The following is a 10,936-nucleotide window of genomic DNA, read 5'->3' on the forward strand; positions in this document are numbered from 1 at the left end:
CTCAGCATAAGCCAAGACCTCACAAGCCTCTGGAAAACTATTCAAACTGAAATTATGTTTTAGTGGTGCAGCCCCGGGAGCGTGAGAGTGAAATTCTGCACATATCCAGCACTCACCTACGGCAAAAGACTGTAATAAATTTTTATTGCTGCACTGGCAATAAGTACTGAATTGAGAGGAGATACGAGCAGTTAAAAACCTAATGGATAATTTCCAAATGTGTCATAGAGATGGGAAAGGTGAAAAAGGGGTAGTCCAGCTTAAATGATCACAGGATGTTAGGATCATGGAAGGATCACAGCTATCAAATCACAGGTGAAACTGTGCTCCCTGTCAAGTGATGCAACTTGGCAAACAATTAAATGATCAGTAGGTGTCTTCTATATGGCATGACAGATATTCATTTAATAGGAAATCGCATTTTAACACTATAAAGTCCTGAGACAAATCAGTCTTAGATAGAAAATACCTGCCTTGGCTCAGGTTCAAGGCCTCAGACTCTTTAGTTACACCATCCCCTGCTGAATAATTCCATCTCAGCCTGGAACCTTTGATCCACAGGTAGGAAGGTAATCTAAATTCAGACGTAAGAAATTGCTTGATCCGGACGTGGTGACTTCTTGATTACAGCTGACACAACGATCTGTCTGATCGCATACAAGCACAGGGTGGAACAAAGGACCATCAGCTTATGACACTGTATGATAGCAGTCACTTTACAAGATGTCATACAAGTTGTGGCCTACCCAGGAGTGTTACAAAGACCTGAGAGCTTGATCTAAAATACAATTATAATTTTAATGGCACGTCATCACAGTTTACGGGGGTTGTGAACTACTCCATCAGCTCTACAAAGTGAACGGACAGGCTTAAGGTCATCCTCTCATCATGCTCTCAGTCCCTGTCTCAACCTCTTTCTCTCTCTTGCATGTGCTTTAAATAATACAGCATAGCATAATTTAATAGTTCAAATTAAGGTTATCTTCATACATTACATCAAAGAAATATTTTAAGCATGCAAAGTATTTTCTGACCTGTTAAGTAACTGACTCATTATCTATGCAAGACTCACCATCAGCTTGAATTACTGCTGAAACATCAATCTGTGATGTTTAGTAATTAGTCTTAATCTTAAAACTTACATGGCTGCATGGAAATGTACGCTGCCATTAGGAAATGGTGATCAGGTTGTCATATCGCACCTGTCTTGGTTGACGATGCCAGATGAGTAAGTGACTATAGTCACATTTAAATCTGTAACAAGGTGAGACAACTAATAAGTACACCATCTCCATCATCTTTGCAGTAATTCAAGGGTAATCAAATATAGATAGAGTTATGATCCAGACCTACAGCACTTTAAGAAGTGTAGATACAAAGTAGAATTCCCATGTCACTGATGCAAACCAGTCAAGTTGCAGAAAATATCACAATCTTCCCCTTCACTATTTGTGGTGTTGAGTAATGGCCTGAAAAGTGTCAAAACATTATGATATCAAGTGAAGTTGACCTTTGACCTATGGATATAAATTGTCATCACTGTATCTGTCACAGGTTCTTTTCTTAACCCTCCCAAAAATCCAAAAATGGTGGAGGTAAGAGGGAAAATCCCAGGAAAAACTCACAGGCGTAGTCAGAAGATAATCGGTTGTGCTGATTTCTTTATTTGTCGGCCTCCCAAAGTGCAAACAGTGCTAAATTTTTACAGTGTGAAAAAACTATGTTTGTTTTCCTCCTTTTCAAACAAACAATGCAAAAACTACAAGAAAAAAATTCAAACCCAATAGAGTTCTTCAGTAACTCATACTCATTAAACATACCTGCTACCTCCTCTGTAACAAAAGCAAGACTGCCTTCCCTGGACCACAGCAGCCCCTTATAAACCCATAGCCCCTCAAGAATAAATAGAAAAAAATAAAATTTTTCACCAACAATGCCTCTAAATGCTCCACAACACAAATATAAATTAGACAAAAATTAACTGTATTTTCATAAGTACAGTTCTTTGCATCCACAATGCATTGACAGGAAAATCTCACAGAAAATAAAAGAAGACCAAAAATATATATTTCAAATTGGTCACATGACCCCGCAAGTACATGGTATATAATAGTGGCAAATGCTATTCCCCCGTTTTGCTGCATTATGCTCCACACCCGGAACAACTGATATGCCACCAGTGAGTAACATGTTTAAATGTATGCTTAAAGAGACATAAAACTACCAGGTGTGCACTGCTCGTCGCTCTACTTCAACAGGAATGGGAACCTGACTGAATGACTGAAAAGTTTGTTAACCGGGGGAAACGGGATGAATCGGAAGTTTGTGTGTGCGCGTATATGTGTGTGCGCTCCCCACAGTCAGTGACAGAGCCACTCCATCACAGTATCCTTTAGACATTCATGTTAAATTTTGTCACAGAAGTGTTTTGACTGGTCACAGTGACCTTGTCCTTTGACCTCTGACCACCAAATTCAAAACACACTGAGTCAAAGTGGATGTTTGTGAAAAAGTTGAAAAAATTCCCTCAAGGTATTCTCGAGGTATTGCATTCACAAGAATGGGACAGATGGACAGATGCACAGCCTGAAAACATAATGCCTCCAGCCACAGCTGTCACTGGCGCAGAGGCAGAAAATAGTCTAGAAATCAACTTGTTTTCCTCCAAAATTCCCCCCACAATAAAAAACAGTGAGGTACTACATCTTTAAATGAACGTTCTAAATAGTGCTTGCTGATGAATAAAAAAATGTGGCAAAGGTATTAAAAATCTTACAAGGCAGAATTTACAGTACCTGATCTCTCGTCACAGCCTCCTATAATACTTACAGCACTGACACATTTGCAGGCCAAAAATCATTTAACAGTTATTGTCCTTATATATAATAAATGAGATGCATCCAAAGAGTTTAGCCATTTCCACTTCAAATAAACTTCCTAACATAATACATCTACTGCTGTTCAGACTGCACATACAGCACTGAAGGAGCCGTAAACAACAACAGATGCAAAACCCTGCAGGATTCATTGTTTTATCATGTGACATGGGTCCAACTATACAACAACAACGGCATCTCCTCCACATATGGTGACTGCCATATACACCCACACACACAAAACGGTGTCTGACACTATTTATACATGGAGTCAAGGTAGATTATATATACACAGGCAACAAGTAAACATTGGCTGCCCACTCTTTACACTGTCCAGCGTGTTATACTGTATTTACTGGAGGGGCTATAGAATATATTGTATGATTTCACTGTGTTTATTAATCTTTCCACTCATTTTCTTCTTGCTTGTTCATGTCTGTGTTGTCGTGGAAACTAAGCCTAAGTATGCTTTTTGACGACAACCTAGAGGCAAACAAAGTGGATGTGGCCGTGAGATATCCTTGTTGAATCTCTGAACTACCTCAACTGTTTGTAAAAAGCAATGGGGAGCATCTCTCCTGTTAGCCAATCCAAGGATACAGCTGTGACGTTCGAGAAATGTCATGACAGTCTGACAACACCCAGAGCCTTCAGAAAAACAGGACAACCACATCTAGAAAAGACAGATTTAGACACAGGTACTATACTGTCTCTTGTTCAAATAATACCCAACATCACAAAGTGTACCATGTCAGAACCTTTACTTGTATTTATTTTACAAGGTCACTGCTTACAACTCTTTGAAACATGGGATCTTTACAAGCCAGTTCAATGGATTTAATGCACTTTAATGCACTTGTAACCCCGCTAGCGCTCTCTAACATCATTTTATTGGGAAAAGAAGTTAAATTGATATACCTTTTATACCTACCTACATTTAACTGAATTGCCTTACACGAAGAGGCCATAAATCCTGTAGGTGTCAACGTGATAATGGGTTCCTTTAATGAACATCAGGTTTAGGATTTTTCAGTATGCTAATAACAGGTAGTTGTAATATATTCTGAATAGTGTCAGGATATCTTTATCTTGAGAGAGACATTGTTGAGTCACTGAATTTCATCTAAGCCCACAGGCATGTCAGTCATCAGAGAAGCTGTCCATGGTGAGATTTCTACCAAATTTCTGCCAGCAGGCTACTGTTCGAAACAGTCCAAATATACAGTATTTACCACCAGACTGCATCATTATGGATCAGTCATCAGGCTTGAGGTTTTTCTTTCCTACAAGGTCTGCTTCCAGAATCATATGATCTACATCTGTTGCTATCTGCTGGCCAGGGAGTAGATGCTGACAACACTGTTTGCAAACACATTTAACACAACTGTCACATTGCAGCTTATTCTTTTGTGATTTCATGAGAAGGCATTCAAGGAAATCTTTTATGTATTATGTACAAACGAGATCAAAATAAATGCTGCTAGTAAAAAGTCAAGATGTATACTCTGAGACAGCCAAATTTCCATCTAGATGGTTTAAGTTGTTTGACATAACCTGGCCAGTAAGACAGCAGCCACAACCAGGTGGTTCTGACAATCAAAGACCTCTGAATTCATTGCATTGTATTTTTTGTTCTGAAGTGCTAATAATCCACAGAACAAAAGACTTACACTGTATTTCAGCACAGACGGGATGTGGTGATGCCAAAGCAAGTGGCACAAATTGGCTCTCACACTCAGGCTTTCATCCACACAGGATTGTGTGTCTTCACTGCAACAAGTATGTAATAGGCTTAACAGATCACAGCTGAAAGATCCTTGGTCCAAAGCCTAAGCCAGTCTTGAAGGCAATTACATCCACAATGCTTCCACACCACATGGCAGGAGGACGGACAGAGACAGGATGAGCCAATGGGGATAGCGATTTTAAAAGCACTCATCACTGTCACACATTCCCTGTGACTCTCTGCGACTGCCGGCCCCCGTGTGACTGCAGTGAGCTGAGATTGTTCATTTCAATATCCTAACGAGGAACTGAAAGGCAACAAACATGGCTAACACATCAGCCTAAAGTCATTTTGGCCCCGACAGGTGATGACTTTCCCTCAGGCACATACAATAGGCAGACCTGTCAAGGTCCATATCTCATCTCTGCTGCCTGTCAGAGCCATTTTCCCCAACCACGAGCAGGAGCGTCAAAAACATTTTCTACATTTGCATCTGGCACAAACCTGTCCCTATAGTTTATAAATATAAAACTGACAAACTTGCAGCAGCACTATATACCAGCACACAGTAATAAAAAGTTGGGAGATTAACAGTTTGATATGTCACTTAAAGGAATAGTTCAACATTTTGAAAATAGGCTTGTTAAATTTCTGTCACATCTGTGTGATGAATATGTAGCTGGAGCCAGCATTCAATTATCCTAGCTTAGCATAAAGACCATTTCTTCGCTCTGGGCAGTTGCCAGGCAGATTTCAGGAAGACAGAGCACATAACCCTGGATAATGCAGCAAACTGTTAATTTTACACAATGGTTTTAGTATAGACTACACAAACAATAAATAACTTGTTGGTCAACATGCTTTAGAGGTGCTGGCTGGCACCTTTTGCTACTGTTACACAGAGCTGGAGTTAGGCTAGCTGTTTCCTGTTTCAAGTCTTTATGCTAAGATAAGCTAACCAACTGCTGGCTGTAGCTTCATATTTAATGTACAAAAAGTAGACTGGTCTCTCTGCCAGAAAGTGTACTTCCCAAAACTGTTGTTTTAACTCATGATTCACATTCTGGTGCGTCACTGAGCCCTATCAGATGTAAAACATTTGGAGCCACATGTATGGTGTTAATTTACTTCACCAGCCACACAGCATTCAAGCTACAGAAGTTTCCTGATTTTTTTAATAACTTGAGCCAGAGGGAATTACAGCCAGTATGGACAAATCAGCCGTTCTGTCTCCTCTAACAGCTTTAATGTTCAGCAATCAGACTCAGAATGATAATGAACTTATCGTCACCAAGGAATAGAGGTATCCCTTTATGGTGAGAATTGTTTATTTTAATTTACACAGCATCATGAAACAGGTAGTTCAAAGCAGGCAGGACAACTCAAGGGCTACAGAACAGACTGAGTGGTGCATTGCCAGCATGCATCTAGGGATCGCTTATGGGCCTGGCTTACAGTAACTACCTCATAATGTTAGAGAGAGAGACAGAAAGAGAGAGCAGTGGATGCCAGTGCCAGAAAGCATTTTTCACACACAACAGTTTGGCTGGGTTTCATTTGCTCTTGTTCTCTGCTTCACTGCATCTGCAAAAGATTGTCTAAAACAACAAGAGGGATGGAGCAGACTTGTTCCGGGTAGTGTGGATCATTGTGTCTATGTCACATTTAAGTGGAGGATACTTCTGAAGTTTAACACTCAAACACATAACACTGCCTTTGTGCAATTTAAATTTTAAGATTGCATTTTTGACATCAATTAAGCCCTGCACTAGAAATAAGGTGTGGTCTGTAAACTCAGAAATGTTGGGAATTTCCCAAAACTGAGGGTGGTATCTGTAACTGAAACAATTAGTCGATTAACTGATTAATAGGTTGACAACAAAAATAACTGTCAAGTATTTTGATAACTGATTGTTTGATTGACATTTGTATAGGAGATATGCCAAACAGTATCCAGTTCCATCTTCTCAATTACACAGATTTACTGTTTTTCATCTTATTTGATAATAAAAGTAGATTTTTAAAAATGGGCATTTTGTAAATTAATCCAGAATCTGCAGTTTCTTCTTCAATGAAAATAATTGCTAGTTGTGTTGTCTGTAAATGACTTGTTTTGTTTGACAAACATAAAGACATTCATTTCAGTATTGTATAAGACACATCTGTTGCTGTGGAACTACAGGATGTTTTTATTAACTGGTGTAGCCCTACTGATAAATCATCTGCAAAACACTGCATACTGATCATGATATGCGATGACAATACAATATGATATGATGATAAGGAAACATTTCAGCCTATTGTGAGACGTTAGAAAAACAATTTCTGAATCCATGCATTAAAGCTGAGAAACAGGAAAACAGAGGCCACTACAATCGGCAAGAGAAACAAAAGGTAGTGTGGTTAAATTTGGGTTTACAGTGGGGTCAGAAAGTCTGAGACCACTTTCACATTCATTTGAAATGACTGGACTTTGGACTGCACACAGCATGTGTAAGGGTGGTGACAGCCAGCTACACTTTAGCATCCTCACTTCTCTACAGACTTCGGATGAAAACAGACTGGCAGGCGAGATGGCAGCCAGTCCCATGAAAATCTACATTTGATTGTCCTGCTCCCTTTGCCCCTAATCCTACCTTCCTGCCTTCGTCTCACTCTCTCCATCTGTTCTGTCTCTGTCTTTGCTCTCTCACGCTCTCTGTGTTCTTTATTCAGCAGATCACATCACCCACATCACTCAAGTGTATAGGGGATTCCAGCCCCGCTGCCTGCCAATAAGGCAAACCTGAGTTCGGTGAGGAGTGGCGAAGCTTGGCAGCCCTTTGCTCTCTGCTAGCAGAAACACAGTAGTCCAGGTAATCAGTGCAGACTTCCTCCTATGTACTACCCATGATTACATTTAACCTGAATTAATGTAGAGGAACACCAACCAGACAGGAGGAAGGTTTTGTCTATCATTTGAGGAATACACAAACACCTAGTATGTCACTTATTTTGTGATACTGTCAGTATTTTGGCTCTTTTTATGGCAATGTGTAACATTTTTCAGGGCAGACATTTTGACTAGAAAAAGCACAGGTGCAATTAAAACCATTAAGGAGGGCTCTGCTCCATTAATCAGTCAGTCAGGGAGCCAAGGAGCACAACAGCAGGACACTGAACCCAGTCAAGCTAAATGGGAGTGCAGCCCTAATTAATGTTATTAATTACACCTGTGGTTTTCCTGCTTTGACGTGACAAGATGTCTGATATGGAAAAAGGTCTATTGGATTGGCTTAAAAACTCATACAATGGCCAACAAAAGAACAGAGCAAGCATGGGATAAAAAGTTAAACCAAACTAGAACTAACTAGCTTTCCTGGCTTTCAACAATTCAACAGAAACAACACATTTCATTACAAAAACACAACACTATCTAGGATGACGGGTTAGCAACTATAACTATTTTTATAATGATATATCAATTGACAATGTGAAAACAGTGTTAACAGGTCTCACATAGGATTGGATTTAAAGAGAATTATTACCTGAAGCTGCAACTTCCAGCTCGACATCTTCATGGAGCACTGTTCAATTGTCCGTCTCTCACAGCGTCGTTTTCAGCGAAGAAGCTCTAAAACCCCACTGTGTATCACCTCCTCAGCACCAAATAGCAGTAAGAAGAAAGTTAGCGACTATCTGGTGACCACAATGGAGCAGTAAACACTCAAAAATGTTCCCTCAGTAGCACCATAAAGCCTATCACTTAGCCAATCTCAATGGAGTGTCTTGAAATGTTTTTTTTAACGTGTGACAACATTTACCATTGTTTTGAAAGTTTTTCCAGACTTCCGCCCACCTGAGACATGAAAATATTCCGTTTCCTCCTCCAGCTTGTCTTGATTTTACTGCGGTTGGTAATTAAGACGTTTCCAAGGAAGCCGTGTTAACTGAGACTTTTTCAGCCACTTAAACGAAATTATGAAAACCATAAGTGACATTAATTTTTTGTTCTTAGTACACATCACTGAAAAACAATATTTATCTATCTTTATTTATTTTTCTTACCCATTAATTGAAACTGACTGACATCCCAGCTGAACAATGAACACTCTTGGATCTTATTGGCTTTTGCTGGCCTACAGGCTATGCATAAAGAATCTAATTTATCTGTGTAACCTTACTATATGTCACTGTTTATTTCTGCTGGCTTTCATAAGGTGTTGACTTACATGCAGAAAATATTTTACATTACAGGGTAAGCCCCTTTCTTCCAGTTTTCTCCTATCATATGTAGCATTAGAATTGTTAAAACAATCTAATGTAATGTCTTCTGTAATGTCTGATAGTATCATACTGCATAGTTTGTATCAGCTTGTCCCAGCTCTTCACTGAAGATACAGTCACTGAGACTTTTAATGGCTGAAATGTTCCAATGTTTGACTGTGCAACATGAGTTAATAATGACTCATGCACCGCAATCAGTTTTGTGTGCTGACTGCACAACAAGTTGGCAAAGTTTGGTATTCGGCAATTGGATAAATGTGTTCCCAGTGTAACATTTAAGGAGGGCAGGCTCACACTGACCTGCACAGTTCAGTGCCCATGTAGAGTGAGAGGAATGGAAATGTCAACGGCAGAAGTCAGTGAGCCAAGAAAACGCCAGAGAAATAAAAGCAGGTCCTGATGCTCGGAAACCGATGAGAACAACGTTTGACTTAAGCAGGGCCCTGACAGTTCACTGCAAATGAGGGCAGTGCTCAGAAATTGCCCTAAATTGAAGCTAGATTGATGGTCTCTCTTGTTGCGGAGAAAATCAATGTTTGAAGATACGAAAGATAGTATGACGCATCAGAGATAAATAGACGTGACTGTATCTATTTGTTTGTGGACATATTAATCAGGCCCAGTGCTACATCAAGTCAGAAAATGAATTCCAACCCAGCCAATATGAGATTAGTTAAATAGACAGGTCCACAACTCAGGTGGAGGAGCCATTAAACCTTTACTGTTTTTCAGGTTGCACACATCACGGTAAAACAAGACCTCGATTCAAGCCCCACGTTTGTACACACAAACAATCCCGCACAAAGTTTCTCTTCCAGTGTGTCAAGCCTCCTAAAAATAATTTAGTGCGCACTAATCCAGATCTCTCCTTTTCAATTAGTGGGAAGGTCAGGATTGTCAGAAGGAAGCAAATGAAACACAGGCTTAGGTTTTAATGAGGATCCACTCTACAGTGAGACTCCACAACCTTATGTCTGATGAGATTTTCTTACTGTGATCAAATTTGATGGGTTGAGAGAATAAATGGGGGAGACATAGTTTGGTTTTGACCCTTTTTTTATCATTCAACCTTGGCATCTGAAAAATGGTCCCCCGAGTCAGCTTTTTTCAAATAGATTCAAAGAACTATGCTGACATGGGGAAGTGGTGCGTGAATCATTATTTTTTAAAAGTACAACCTCTCTATCTTTTGCCATTTATGAGATGGTAATACAAAAAGAAACACCCAAAATCAGCCCCATGTTGACTATTCCCATGCCTGACTCTGGTATTTCTGAGAGAAGATGATTCATTATCATGTACATATTCCCAGTGAAGGCTGAGGATGTTTATATCTGTAACAAGAAGTCTGAGACTATTTCAGCAGCATATTAGCAATGCAGCCCTCCTCTCTGCCTGCTGTGCTCACCAAAGAATTAAGAGATCTAGTGTTCTTGGGTGCAGCATTATTCAAAATGTGATTTTAATTTGACTGCTTCTCCAGACTCGCATAACACCAGTGTGGTGGGAAAGCTTGGTCAGCCAGCAGCTTATGAGGCAGGTTAGAGGAAGAGCACGGATTCTCACAGAGATGTAGGAGAGATCGAATCTCCAGGCCTGTTTCTTTAGAGACAAATTCAACATAATCTTCTTGTTACAGTATCTGTGATTCTCAGTGCAACCACAGAATAACAGAGATGAGATGCTGAAATGTAGTCGATGTTGACATCTATCCTGATAAATTTGTTCCATCACCTTGTTTCATGCACAGCCATGTAAATTATTGACTTCAACATGTCTCCCACTGATCTACAGTATGTCAAATGATGTTTTATATTGGTAATATAAAACTCACTTCACAAAATATATGGTTCACCATGAAATTTTGCACAGATATTCATGGTCTCCAGAAGATGTCTCCTGATGACTTTGGTTGATCCTCTGACACTTCCTCGTGTGCCATCACCAGTTCCACGTGTGGATTTGAGTTAAATGTTTTGACAACTATCAGCTGGATTGCCATAAAACTTGTTGCAATTCTCCCTCAGAATGAATTGTACTAACTTTGATCATCCTGATCACTTTTTAT

This window comes from Lates calcarifer, linkage group LG11 (assembly GCF_001640805.2).
Source record: "Lates calcarifer isolate ASB-BC8 linkage group LG11, TLL_Latcal_v3, whole genome shotgun sequence".
Taxonomy (NCBI): domain Eukaryota; kingdom Metazoa; phylum Chordata; class Actinopteri; family Centropomidae; genus Lates; species Lates calcarifer.